Source organism: Ascaphus truei, chromosome 1 (genome assembly GCF_040206685.1).
Source record: "Ascaphus truei isolate aAscTru1 chromosome 1, aAscTru1.hap1, whole genome shotgun sequence".
Taxonomy (NCBI): Eukaryota; Metazoa; Chordata; class Amphibia; order Anura; family Ascaphidae; genus Ascaphus; species Ascaphus truei.
Genome location: NC_134483.1, coordinates 515,399,338 through 515,414,245, shown reverse-complemented (window position 1 = coordinate 515,414,245; position 14,908 = coordinate 515,399,338).

The window sequence follows — 14,908 nt, the reverse complement described above, 5'->3', positions numbered from 1 at the left end:
GGACCTCCACTCCGAAGCCAAGCTCTAGTTCTCTGTCTTCTTTCTCTGTGTTGGAGGCACCCAGCTTTAACCCCAAGACTTTTTTCCCTAAGGTTGATGCACCGCGTAACCGCCTGCCTTGTTTTTTGGATAAAATCTGTTTTCTCACCTTTCAAACAGATTCCTTACTCGCAGGTCTCTGTGCGGTGCCCAAAGTGCCCAATCTGTATGGCAATTGGCCTCTCCCTAAGACGAAGACACCCTTACTGGACCCCGTCGCTTTACCTGAAGCGTCCGTTCCTGTTCTCTATGGGTCCACTATGGGTATAGACATGCCTATTATGTCCTTCGCCAAGGCCACAATTTCGGATTTGATTCTCTCTAAAGATCACAAACCAAAGGAAGCGGATCCTTCTTCAACTGCCAGTACCATGAGTTGCATACACACTGCTACAGACTCTCGCAAATTGCTTGGGATAGCAACCCTGCTTGGTATCAAAAGTACCGCTGCAATAGTGTGTAGTGAACCCTCCCGCCCCATTCCCTTGCTAACCACCACCCGGAATTCCTTGGAAGCTAAAGACTCTCGCAACTTCCTCCGTGCTGATTTCACCAAAGACATTGCCTTCTCTGAAGGTCCCTCTGCCATTTTTGTCCGACAATCTGTGTCCTGTGTCCCGTACTCTTGGACTATTACTATGCACCGGACACCTGGCTACCGTCCTTCCGATGTTCCCATTCCGGAGCCCTCAGGTCCCATTGTCCATGTACCAAGAACTGCAGTACCACCGCTGTCTTTCATGGCACTCGCCAATGTACATCTGGATTGTGGACCTAATTCTCGCCGGAGACACTTCAGGAACAACTCAATGTCTCCCAGACCTATGAATGGTCCTGTTCACCCAGGCTTTTCACCCAGTGGTGGGGGTACTGTAAGGAATCCCAACAAACTATGGGCTTTCAACGCCACCTCTCGCCTAAGGAGGTTTAGGAACAATTCCATGTCCCCCAAATCTGTGATGGATCTTGTTCGTCCGGAGGTCTCACCTGAAGGGGGGGGTACTGTAAGGAATCCACTACTGGCTTTGACTATTGCCTTGCAGACTTGTGCAGTTGCAGGCTTCCTCTGGCAATCTATGGCACAGGTGCTGCCTCTCATTTGCCCTGTGCTACTTCATTGGAGGAATTCTCACACACCCTCCTCCTGTGATTGGATCTCCGCCCTTTATATTCTAGGCGTTGGCTCTGAACCAGCGCCGAGCATAGCTATTCCTACCTCTATGTTACTGTCTCTGCCACAAACCACCCCAGGCCTCTCTCCTAGCGTTCTTACCTTCCAAGTTCCTGAGTATCCAGAGGTCTGGTCCTGGACGTCTGTGCTGAAGCGTTGTTGCCAGCACTGGCCTGCTGCTATCTCCTTGCAGTGGCCTACCCTGGACGTCTGTGCTGAAGCGTTGATGCCAGCACTGGTACTGCTGCATTCCCTCCTAGCAGTAGCTACCCTTCCTGTCCTGTGGCCTGCCGCTATTCTCCTGTAGTGGCCTACCCTGGACGTCTGTGCTGAAGCGTTGATGCCAGCACTGGTACTGCTGCATTCCCTCCTAGCAGTAGCTACCCTTCCTTTCCTGCGGCCTGCTGCTATCTCCTTGCAGTGGCCTGCCCTGGACGTCTGTGCTGAAGCGTTGATGCCAGCACTGGCCTGCTGCTATTCTCCTGCAGTGGCCTACTCGGGACGTCTGTGCTGAAGCGTGTTGCCAGCACCGGTACCTGCTGCATTCCCTCCTAGCAGTGGCTACCCTTCCTTTCCTGCGGCTTGCTGCGATCCTCTTGCAGTGACCTGCCTTGGACTTCTGCGCTGAAGCGTTGGTTCTACCCGACGCTGCCCTGCGGTGAACTTCGGCCAGCCTGCTGTCTCCTCCTGCTGAGATCGGCGTCATGGGCCGAGGCCGCTCCTCGCGCAGAAGCCACCCCCGCACTCACGCTCCTAAGCTGAAGCGGGGAAATCCTGACTACCTGTTGCCGAACTCCTGCTTCCATAACGACGATGCTGCCTTCTCCAATCCTGACCCTGCGATGTACGACTACGAACTGCGCACTCCGGATCAGTCTGCGTGGACTCAGGTCGGTGATTATATAACCCCACCTCAGCCCCGCGGTCCGGTCCCGGTTTGTGGCGAGCATCGGCGTAACAGAAACTCCTCCAGTCAAATATACCAATGTATTTTTATACTAAACCATCTGACAAGCCTCTCGTCATAAAATCGGACTTGCAGTATGAGCAGAGGCTAGCTAATTTAGATTTATTTACATAAAAAAAGAGGCATCTAAGAGGGGATATGATAACTACAAATATATTCGGATATGATAACTACATGTAGCCATGCTGTAAAATGGTCTGCAGTTCCACTCCTGCTGGGAGTAAGCCTGGTAAGTTACAGGGTTGCCAGCAGTAATCATGGAGGTTTGCCCTCACACCCTGGTGCGGTGTCATATACATGGAGGGGAGTGGCTGCATACTCTGAGTTCATTGTTAGTGACATCAGAGCTGTGACAGTTCCTGAAGTATATAAGGCACAGCACTGCCCAAAGTTAGTGTTGAACAGGTGTTGAACAGAGGAACAAGTCTGGGTTGAGACTTGAGAGTGCATGGGCCACTAGTGCAGTAACTAGTGGCCCAGTTCAAGGTTAACCAGCCTCAAGGCCTACACTGTGTCCAGGGACCTGGCACAGGGGTGATCTCCCTACGGGGAGAGGGGATCCCACTCCATTGGGAGGGCGTATCTTTCAAAGGGACAGCAAACCAAAATGTGCGGCTAAGAAGCTGGCTGTGAGGAGCAGCTGGCCCATAAAGATGTCAATAAATATGCTCTTGATAAAAGATACCCTCATGTGTGAGTCTGGAGTTACTCTACAGAGGATGGCACCACAGAGAAGTTCCTCATCAGAACCATCCCCATGCGGACGCAGAGATCCTGATGAGGTGGAGGCGCTGCACGTGATATAGGTAGGACTCGCACACACTACCTCAGCTGCCTGTCTGGGTTGACAATCCCCGAACACCATCAGGCGGGAGACTCAGGAGTCCTGTTGCCAACAGGTGCACCACCAGACACGACCATGTAATGGGGGCTGGATAGACCACAGGGGCCAATATGAGATTGGGTGGGGGCCCAAGACCCGTTACATACAAATACAAAGAGCTTTCAGAAGAACTATTCAAATATATTCGGGGACAGTACAGTGAGCTTTCAGAAGAACTATTCATCCCAAGGGCAGTACATTCGATACAGGGTCATCCCTTAAGGTTGGAGAAAAGGAGATTTCACCAGCAACAAAGGAAAGGGTTTTTTACAGTAAGGGCAGTTAATATGTGGAATTCCTTACCCAAGGAGACTGTGATGGCAGATACTGTACAATAGATATCTTCAAAAAAGGTTGGACATCTTTTTAGAAAGGAAAGGTATACATGGATATGCCAAATAAGTAAACATGGGAAGGATTTTGATCCAGGGAGTAATCTGATTGCCAATACAGTATTTGCAATCACAAATACATTTCATTTCCCCCCCTATGAGACATCATTTGATAATGTTTTACTGGGGTTTTTACATGCCTTCCTCTGGATCAATACACTGTAAGTACAAATATAGGATAAGTAGCTGTCATCTAATTTTAGCATACTGTAAGTTGAACTTGATGGACATATGTCTTTTTTCAAGCTCCTCTACTACGTAACTATGTAACTCTACTCTACTCTGTTACTTTGCAAATCAGTGTTTTAGAACACTGTACAGTGTATTATTGTGTTAAAATGACATGAATGGACTAATATATCATTATGTAAGACTCTAGAGATTTGTCATCTCCATTTTTCAAGCAGGCATGTTATAAACTCCTGACCTTTCTATTAAATGGTCAGTCCCTTATAGCCTTAAAAGAGAACTGTATTATCTGTGTAATCACTTTTGATCAGGGAGATGTACAAAAGCTAAAAGGTAAGTGATTGATGCCTTTTAATACACCAGACATTTGAAATTATTTTTCAATTATCTTTTTAACTTTCAGTGTTTCCATAGTAACTAGAAAATGTTGAGACAATTTAAGAACTTTATCCTTGATAAGACTACCTGCAGCCAATCCAGGCATAATTAAGATGCAATCATTAGTTAAACAGATAAGAGTGTAACTCAATACAGTATGTATCTAATACAAATGATTTAAACAGGAAGTGAAGAAAATAAAGATGCATTACAGTAGTTCTTCACAGGAAAAAAATGTGTAAAAGATTCACTTTAAGGGTTATGGAAAATCAAAATATGATGCAATTAACGTCATATAAATATAATTGATTACATTGATAAAATATGTTTTGCCTGCTAAGTTGGATAGCCCATTTAAAAATAAGACCAAGTTAGAAACGTCAAAATAACATCAGGGTTGTAAAGGTAATACCAGATGGTATCTTATTTCTTTTCTGTCTATCAAAATTACAGGAATACAAAATATAGTACATAATATTACTATTCTGATTGTATGTGTTTATACACTTATGAAATGATGAAATGCACTATAAATCCATGCCTAGATGTAGCGCACTTCCCCCCACCCCCTGGGAGATATGGCGGCTACTGTGTGTTTGTGGTGCGTTACCTGTGGCTCACAGAAAGTCTGAGCCTCCACTGCTGGGAGCCTGGGGTGTATCTGATCTGTCTGATGCCAGCGCCTCCACCTGTGCGGGATGCTAACAGTGTTGGATAACCCCGTCACCGGACAATGTCCCAGTAAAACACACACACCAGAATATGGTATAACAATATTTATTAAGTACACACTGAATGCACACATATATTACACAACCATGCCATATAAGGCATATAGCGATAATCCCGCACAGTATTAGCACAGTACTTGGGTGCAGGGGCACCAATATCCTAGTGTCCAGCCAACAATAAGCACTCCCACTCCAAGTGTGTGACAGCGCTGACTACAACTAACGTGTGTAGAGGTGCACTTGGTGATACCTGCTGGGTACTCCAGCACCCGGTAACGCCGACTGTAGACAAGGAGCAATCCGGTCCTATGCCGTCGTCGTCGTCAGCGACGAGTCCGCCTCCACGTGGAGTGGTGTCCAGCAGGAGTGTCCCACCGTTATACTCTCTCTGTATGTGGTGATCTGGTCCCAGACCACCTAATGCCAGTTTGCAGCCGCATCCTGGCTGTGTCCCTCACACTTATGCTATAGGGGCAGTGTCCCTATCTACTGGGCCTGTCCCTGCAGCAACCACTAGCTCAAGGGGGAGTCGGGGCCTAGCTAGGACCTAAGGGGATCTCTGGCCTAGTGCAGGGGTCACAGACACCCTGCACACCACCCTACCCTCTTCTTGTCCCAGCTCCGACCTGCGTGGTCTGCCCAGCGCCAAATGTATCTATGTGGAAGCAGGGATCTAGCCGCGCGATTGGCTGCTATGTGTCACCTGATCCTGCAGCCCTATGGCCTTCTGGGGGCTGTAGATCCCCTGTGGAGCTATTCTTAACATGGCTACCGCTTGTGCCTGCTACGCATGTGTCCGCACATCCAAGATGGCGACACCCTGCATAGGGGAGCCTCCGGTGACTCGGTCACCACTCCATACCCCCCGTCTTGCTCCTGCAACCCCCCGGTAGCCCTGCATACTCCCTGGCCGCAACGGAGTTAAGCGGAGCTAGCAGGGACCCAAGGGGGAACCTAGCTACATAGGTATATAGTAACAAATGTTGTATCACCTGTCTTTTATCACTTGATTATTATAAAATGTCTTTATTATTGATACTATATTATTATACCAGCCTCTTTGCTACATACCTTATATCATTAGTGAAAAAAACAACAGTGTTTTAAAGAAACAATTCCTCTTATGATCAATGGGATTTTTTTCTCTTATACACATTTCTGTATTTTTTTTGCATTTCGGTGTTTCTTTCCCAGGCCTTTTACTATAGTTTGGCACGAGGAAAACTTTGATAAATAACCCTAATTGTTCTTTGAGGACGGTGAACTGATCCTGACTCCCGCAGTCACATGTCCATTCTTCCATCAAATCATGGACATCGGTCCCAAGTGATGCCCCTGTCAATGGCCCGGAGGGCTAGTGCAGTGTTTTCTCGAACACATCTACTGTTGACACATACTGTGGAACAACGTGTTGAAGTCAGCAAAAAGGTTAACCCCGGGGTTCTCAGCTCCAATCCTCAAGACCCCCCAACAAGTCATGTTTTAAGGACATTCCAGCTTCCGCACAGGTGGCTCAATCAGTGGCTCAGTTGAAGACTGCATTACCTGTGCTGAAGCAGGGATATCCTTAAATCGTGACCTGTTAGGAGGTCTTGAGGACTGGAGCTTAGAACCCCTGGGTTAACCAACCTGGTGGCCTTTATGACATCTCAGAAACGTCACCCCTTTCTTTGCTTGCGGCTCGGGGTGATCGTGATGGCTACTCTCTGAGAACCCCATTTGTAATGGGAAAGGAAGACTCTAGAGTTGGAATATCAGTGAAAGTCTGGTGCTGCGGCCATTCTGGCATGCAAGGGGTTAATGCCATAAATATATAAAAAAAATCATATTTCGTCATGCCGAACGACGTTGAAACTGTCCGTGATTGCCTATTTTTCTGCTCCAGCTTTCTTATTCGGAATGTGAAAAAAATTACTTCTACATGTATATTGTCCCTTGTATATTGCCATGCTACGTTAAACGAACAGCATATCCTGTTGACTCTATGCAAAGATAAACACCGATGCGTACCAAGTGAAACAAAAACCACTTTATTCTGCTTCTTCAAAAAAAAGTCGCTTAAAAGTAAAAAAAAAAAAAAAAAAAAACCTAATACCGGTATAAACATGGAAAAGGTTTACATCTATGGTTGCTTTATGCTTTGCGTTAAATAAATGCACATGGTCTCAAAGATAATGTCGAAACGAAACGTTTTCTTGTAGAAGCAGTTTACGTAGTTTCACAAAACATGAAATAAGCATCATCGCTCTGAATTGCTTTACAAAAATTATTAAAAAAAATAAATGTATATATATTTATAAACATGACTAATTTTATATATATATATATACATGTAGAGGTATCAGTACCGTGTGAGCCGAGCTTCAATAATCAAAAAATAAATAGATGATACCGTTCTGTGGCTAACGAAATGCTTTTATTTGTGCGAGCTTTCGAGATACACTGATCTCTTCTTCCGGCGATGTTACAATGAATGCAGCAAAAGGTATACTTAAAAAAAGTGTCTCTTGGAATGTTATCTGTGCTGTTCCTTCCCCCGGTGTGGATGTGTTTTATGGCTAGAGGTGTCAAAAGTTACTGAAAGCAAGTGAAGAAAGAGTGTGTATGTGTATCAGTGTGAATAAAAATGAATGGAGAGCCCACAGTATATACAGTGCTTTACACAAAATGTGTGTGGAGTGGGAGTGGATATAAGTGGGAGGTGAGACAGGGCAGGGGCTAAACAAGAGAATGAACCTGCATCGCCACAGCATCACACGCGGTACAAGAGACAGTCCTGTTGGCGAACATTTCTCTGACTCTGGCCATAAGATGAACGATCTGAGGGTTGCCATACTCAAAGGTAATCTTAAAACCCCGAAAGAGAGACGGGTGCATGAATACAAATTTTTTGCAACTGTTCGGGACACTTAGCAGTGGCCTAAACAGAGATCGAAATTTTATAAGTCATTACTGACACTAGTGAACTCTCGTCCCATGAGCGCTAAAGGCCATGTCTGTACATACTGTGCTATATGTATGCACACACAGCTGTCTCTCACACATACTAATACTCCTTGTTTTTCCATCCCTATACACCAATAGGGACCACTTAGTATCCACACACACTTTTAGTTGTGCTACAAACTCTCACATTTCCACACCCACCCACACCATTTATATCCACTCCCACTCCACACACACTTTGTGTAAAGCACTGTATATACTGTGGGCTCTCCATTCATTTTTATTCACACTGATACAGATACACACTCTTTCTTCACTTGCTTTCAGTAACTTTTGACACCTCTAGCCATAAAACACATCCACACCGGGGGAAGGACCAGCACAAATAACATTCCAAGAGACACTGTTTTTAAGTATACCTTTTGCTTCATTCATTGTAACATCGCCGGAAGAAGAGATCAGTGTATCTCGAAAGCTCGCACAAATAAAAGCATTTCGTTAGCCACAGAACGGTATCATCTATTTATTTTTTGATTATATATATATTAATATATATATATATATATATATATATATATATATATATATATATATATATATATATATATATAGACAAACGAAAAATCAATAAAGCAGCGCCTTAAGGGTATTAAATAAAATGAATAAAGTGAAAATAATTATATATATTGATGTATATCAAAAATGTCAAAGTGCCTGTGTATATAAATAAATAAAGTATATTAAATATGAATACACTACCTATTTTAACAACAAACAGTGATTAGCCAAAATAAACAATTAAAATAAAAATACTATTAAAGAAAAGGGTAAAACCAGTCCTTTGGAAAAATGTCCAAGAATGGAATAATTGATGCTGGTAGAAGGGGTCTCCGGCCGCTCTCGAGGGGATTAACCACATCCGTAAGGAATCTGTAGAAGAGAGAGAGGAGAGAGCGCACGCCCCATAGTATAAAACCGTAAATTTATTGATGGGGAAGGGAGGGGGAGAAAATGCACTCACAAGGGTACAGGAATAAAAAGCATTTCGTGATTATATCACCACCATCCGGTATCTGTGCTTGAATCAGAAGTCCCTCGATCTCAAGGATCCATGATCTATCGGGATGTCCAGGGTGTGTGGATAAAACCGCAAACAGTTCCAGAGATCCCAGAAAATGTCTTTGTGCTTGAAGGACTCTGTGATGTTTTGGTGCTCGAACCGGCCTGTTCTTGCGCATCCGTGATGACGTAATGTCTCTGCGTATAGCGTAATGACGCTCCCTGACGCGTTTCGTCACACACGGGTGACTTTTTCAAAGGGCAATATGGAGGGGGTGTACGGCTCAGTATATATACCCTAATGGTGAACGTAACAACCCCTCGATCCAGCTGGAGTGAGTTAATAAAGTAATTGGAGCTAATAGAGTCATCTATTAACACATAAATGTAAAATAGGACTACGAAAGACTAATAATAGAAACCCACAATAAGGGAGAGAAAACAGAGGAACATAAGTGAAGCTAAATGCTACATAATAAAACCACATACAATCTACTACATCGCAAGATCAAGGAAGGATTCGGACAAATGGATGTCTGAGGAAAGCAGAGGAGACCAGAGAACCAAGGAGACGTGTCCACAGGAATCACCTAGACAGCGTGCTGACATCCAGGCATTCGTTCAATCCACCAGGGGTCAAAGTACCCAACTGGTGGATCCAGAACGTTTCCCGCCTGCAGAGGGTTTTGAAGCGATCGCCTCCCAAAGCACAAGGAGAAATGCTCTCAAGTCCCATGATAGTCATGGACTTGGGATCCTGATTGTGTCTAGATTTAAAATGCTGAGAGACACTATGGTCTCCTCTGCTTTCCTCAGACATCCATTTGTCCGAATCCTTCCTTGATCTTTCTCAGAACTTGGAAGTTGGCATCTGCCATTCTCATTTTTAATCTAGTATATAGTTTTTACATGTTTTGTATATATTTTTTCACATTCATAATGTAGATGTGCTGGATGATAAATTATATATCCTTCACTTGGGCCCATACCTCAACATCATCTGATGCAATGTATCAGTAATTTAATAGCCTAGTACATATTCTTTGGGTCCAGTTTTATTATCAGTATTGGATGTTTTATTTAACGTTCAGCACATTTCATTATTCAATTATATGTGTGAGTTGTATAGTATTTAATTTAATATTGTAATATAGGTTATTGTATTGATGCACATATACTCCTTCACTTTTCTCATTTCTTTTCAATTCATCATTTTTTCAGACTTTTTCATATATTATCCATCAGGTGTTATTCTTATGTTGAACTATCATATGTATAGCCCTTAGTTTACATAATCAACTATTTTTAATATGGCAAATCCTTTAATATGGCAGGTTTTTTATATTTAAAACCAGAGACATAACATAAAACACAGACAAAGCTCAGTGCAGGGGAACTTGCCTGCATGCAGTGTGATTGTGACAAATCTATTACAGAGTGCTTTTCCTGGTAATGTACAGGTTAATAAAAGCTTCAATCAGACTTAGAACTTTTGCAACTTATATTGACAGATTTATTATAAATCATTCTTCCTGGCAATGAACAGGTTATTAAGAATTTATATTAGTGTAGGGACCCTTGAACGTGGTCTGCCGTGAAGTTTGGCTCAAGGGCTTACAACAATTTGGCCAAAATGTTAAACTAAAAGACCATTTTATTTATTAGTTATTTATACATGTATATTTAGGCACTGTACCGTATATAAGTTTTTCTGGATGTGCACTGAGCTTTGTCTGTGTTTTATGTTATGTCTCTGGTTTTAAATATAAATTGCCATGCTCAGTAGCACTCCTCTGTGAAACTTATATGCTTATATATATGTTGTGGGTATTTTGGGGGTTCAATTTGAGCTTGTAGGTGTTCTGTAGGTTTTTTATATGGCAGTTTTTTATATGGCAGATTTTTATATGGCAGATTTATATATGATTTGCGATGTAGTCGATTGTATGTGGTTTTATTATGTAGCATTTAGCTTCACTTATGTTCCTCTGTTTTCTCTCCCTTATTGTGGGTTTCTATTATTAGTCATTTCGTAGTCCTATTTTACATTTATGTGTTAATGGATGACTCTATTAGCTCCAATTACTTTAGTAACTCACTCCAGCTGGATCGAGGGGTTGTTACGTTCACCATTAGGGTATATATACTGAGCCGTACACCCCCTCCATATTGCCCTTTGAAAAAGTCACCCGTGTGTGACGAAACGCGTCAGGGAGCGTCATTACGCAATACGCAGAGACATTACGTCATCACGTTTGCGCAAGAACAGGCCGGTTCGAGCGCCAAAACATCACAGAGGCCTTCAAGCACAAAAACATTTTCTGGGATCTCTGGAACTGTTTGCGGTTTTATCCACACACCCTGGACATCCTGATAGATCGTGGATCCTTCATCCTTGAGATCGAGGGACTTCTGATTCAAGCACAGATACCGTATGGTGGTGATATAATCACGAAATGCTTTTTATTCCTGTGCCCTTGTGAGTGCATTTTCTCCCCCTCCCTTCCCCTTTTCCATCAATAAATTTACGGTTTTATACTATGGGGCGTGCGCTCTCTCCTCTCTCTCTTCTATATATATATATATATATATATAGAAGAGAGAGAGGAGAGAGCGCACGCCCCATAGTATAAAACCGTAAATATATATATATATGTATGTATGTATGTAGCCTAAGCTGGTTCAGTCTGCCTCCTGTCATGTAAGTCTTGATAGCCACAAGTTATAACAGACCGATTTTAGGGGCTTTTGACCCCCCTCCTACTACTCTCTGAGTGACAGAAGAGGCGTTGACCTGGTGTTTGCGAGCAGCCAATAGTGCTGCAGACACTAAGCCCTCCCCTTCCTTAGGAAGTGCCTAACATTTAGTCAGTCCCAGTCTGGAGGTTGAAGAGACTGGTAGGGCTGTGAGCCTCTCCCATCTGATTTAGAGGAAGGACCCTATACTATCAAGGGGTCCTGCACTATCCATTGGACCGAATCCTAGGAAATCCTGCAACGCTGAATCACCATCATGTGCAGTGACAGCGAATAAAGCCCTGGTTCTTTTATACCTCTGTCTGAGTGTCAGTCCCTGGGAAGATGGAAGGTATGTTGTGGTGGGGGCTTATCTCTGGAACCCTGGAGCCCACTACAACTGCAGGTGCTAACACCATGAAAGAATCTCAAGAATCAACAGAAGCGTGTCCTGATCTCCAACCCATTGCAGATCAACTCAGCTCTCCTGACCCTCACAGGTATGGGCACCAACGACCCTTGTAGCCAATAGTATATCTCCTAGAGGGTGGGGGTAACAGTGCTACGATTGGAGGCACTGCTGAGATCAGGACAGTCTTTCAGGGCTTCACAGCAGTAATAAAAGCAGGAGAAATGGTGCAGGAAGGGACCAGGGCCCCTGATGCTACAGCAGGGTCCCTTGGGTACCCACTACAATTAAGAAAGAAGGACTTTCTCCCTGAAGCAACCCCGGGGACAGCTGGACCCTTCTCATTCTCTCCTGTGAAAGGTTGGGGTCAGAGAAGTGTAAGAAAAACAACTCTGGGCACCCATTCAGCAACTGGCATGATGCACTGTGCACACCGGGTGGAGCAGTCTCTGGGATTGTGACCCTCACATGGATGTTATTATAGGGGCGACCCCACAGAGGGTATGTTACCGGGGAGTGTGCTACCTTATCCTTTGACTGGGCCAGGTGATTGTCTGAAACATGCACCCATTCACCCAAATGGCACAATGTACTGTGCCGTGGGGGCGTCGTACCGGATGGAGGTGCTCGCCAGTAGCGTGACCCCCACTCTCTCTCCGTCTATGATCTGTTCTGGGAGCTTCCAGTTGGAAATTTATCCTGGAAGTGTGAACCCCCAAATATTGCTTCTGCTATTATGGGACAACCTATTGCAGTGTTGTCACGGGAGACCAGGTTTATCAATACATTTATACCGGGATCATATGATTGAGCAAAATAAGGAGGTAAAATAAATTGTAATTTATTTCAGGGAAAGACAAACCCACAATGTAACACAATTTACACAAAAAATACACTTACTTTGGAAATCTGGAGTAACACAAACTACCTTTCCTAGTTGTAGGGGCTTATGACCAAGCTTTCTCTACTAACAATTGCAAAACAAACAGCAAAATAATCCAGGCAGCTCTTCCTTGAAGTAGCCTCTTCCTGTTGGGGACTTGTAACTGGACACTTAGCTTCTGAGAATCTTAGATGACTTACTCAGAGCTTGGAATTCTTGGAACACACATTGAATCACACCTCTGGGATGGTGACTAGCTGTGTTATACACTTTGGGACAGGCAATCCCACAGCTTGTCCACCAACCCCCGGCGTGGGAATTTAATCGCTGAACAATTACACACTTTGCCAGGTTTGTGAAAGCTGGCACCTGTGGCTTCAGAAAAGTAAGAGGGCATGTGCGCAGATCACCATCTTGCTCACTTACTATTCTAAGCCCCCCATAGGCTCAATGCCCAAAAGTCTGGTGCAGGTGACAACTGGCCAGAATAGCTTGCCTTCATCCCAGGATGCTAGCACTTCACTTAGCTATCCACCCCATCTGGCTGCTCACACCTTTGGCACAAGTGTTACTTTGATCTATGGGACTTCCAGGAGACGACCTGGCACCAAAAAGTGGGGTGGCCAGGAGATCTCCTTTGATCCCGAGATGAAAAGATGCGGAGACCACCTGGTGGACCACGGCGCCAAGCAGGGACCACCCGTAGGCCTCCAGACCCTGTATGAAACCCTTTTCTGGGCCACTGGGGCCTGCGGACACCCGTCAGGACCACCGAGGACTCCCGTGGGCCTGGGGTATTAACCCTGTATGTAAAAGAATAAATCAGGTATTTATGGGGGGGCACAGGGGGTGGGTTATGTATTATTTATTAAATATAGTGCTGTTTATTGTGGTTAACGAGGGTGGGGGAAGTGGGTATTGTCCCCAAGGCAGGGTGGGTAGGCCTCCCTGTGGGTAGTGGGTGGTTAGGCCTCACGGGGTGGGTAGTGGGGGAGGGTGTTTATGTCTCCCGAGTGGTGGGTGAGGGTGGGTTAACCCCTTAATGACTATTGCGGTTAATGATCGCTAAGGTGATTAAGGGGTTAGGGGACATTACAGTGGCTATTTTTATTCTTTTGTATGTTTTGCAGCATCGGAGGGACATGGGCAAGATGAAGATGAGGATGGCCTTCATCGTGGGTGCCTGGAAAAGGTAAGTGTAATATGTATTTATTGTGATTCATGTATTTAAAATGGGCAAATGCATTATTATCCATATGTGGATAATAGTAATTTTGCCCATTACTGTATTGTATGTGTTAGGGGGCAGGTTGAGGGGGGTGTATTTAGTTAGAAATATTGTTTATTTTTTGGAGGCACAACCTTGGTACCGCAGGCCCGTGGGGACCCCGCAACTCCCACAGACACCCTAGGGGACCTCGGGACGGCCGCGGGGACCCCCGCTTGGTCAGCCAGGGACACCCACGGGACCCCCGGCCTCCCTCGGGGACCCCCGCGGGGTCAGCCAGGGACACCCGCCGGCCTGTTGTATGGGTGTTGCGCCTGCAAAAATTTAAACAAAGACATTTTTCTAAGTCCTGCTTTTTTATCACCTGCCTTTGTTCAGCACAACTTTCAAGTACGATAAGTTTGCGTAGCTTAGTGAATCCCGCAGAAGGGCAGGATTCAGCGCAAACAGCTGATCGTACGAGCAAAGTTGGACTTTGAAAAATTTCTTGAAAAAAAGTCAGTTTTAGAGCGCAAAGTGCCTGTTAGCGCTGCTCTGTGAATAGCGCTCAGCAGAACATCATGTTCTAAGAGCACTTTGCGTTCTTAAAACGACTTATCACAGCTTAGTGCATAGCCCCCATAGTGTTTTTCCACACTAGGGCACATATTTAATCCACACGCTAGTATTCCTTTTTCCTATATATATTACTTTTTGGGAGGATTTGAATCACCCCCCCACAATTCAGCAGCGGGATATTTAGTCACTGTTTGTATTTAGAAGTTAGCGCTGTATTTTCTTTATTCACTCTTGTATACCTCTGTCTGAGTGTCAGTCCCTGGGAAGATGGAAGGTATGTTGTGGTGGGGTTGATCTCTGGAACCCTGGAGCCCACTACAACTCGAGGCGCTAGCACCT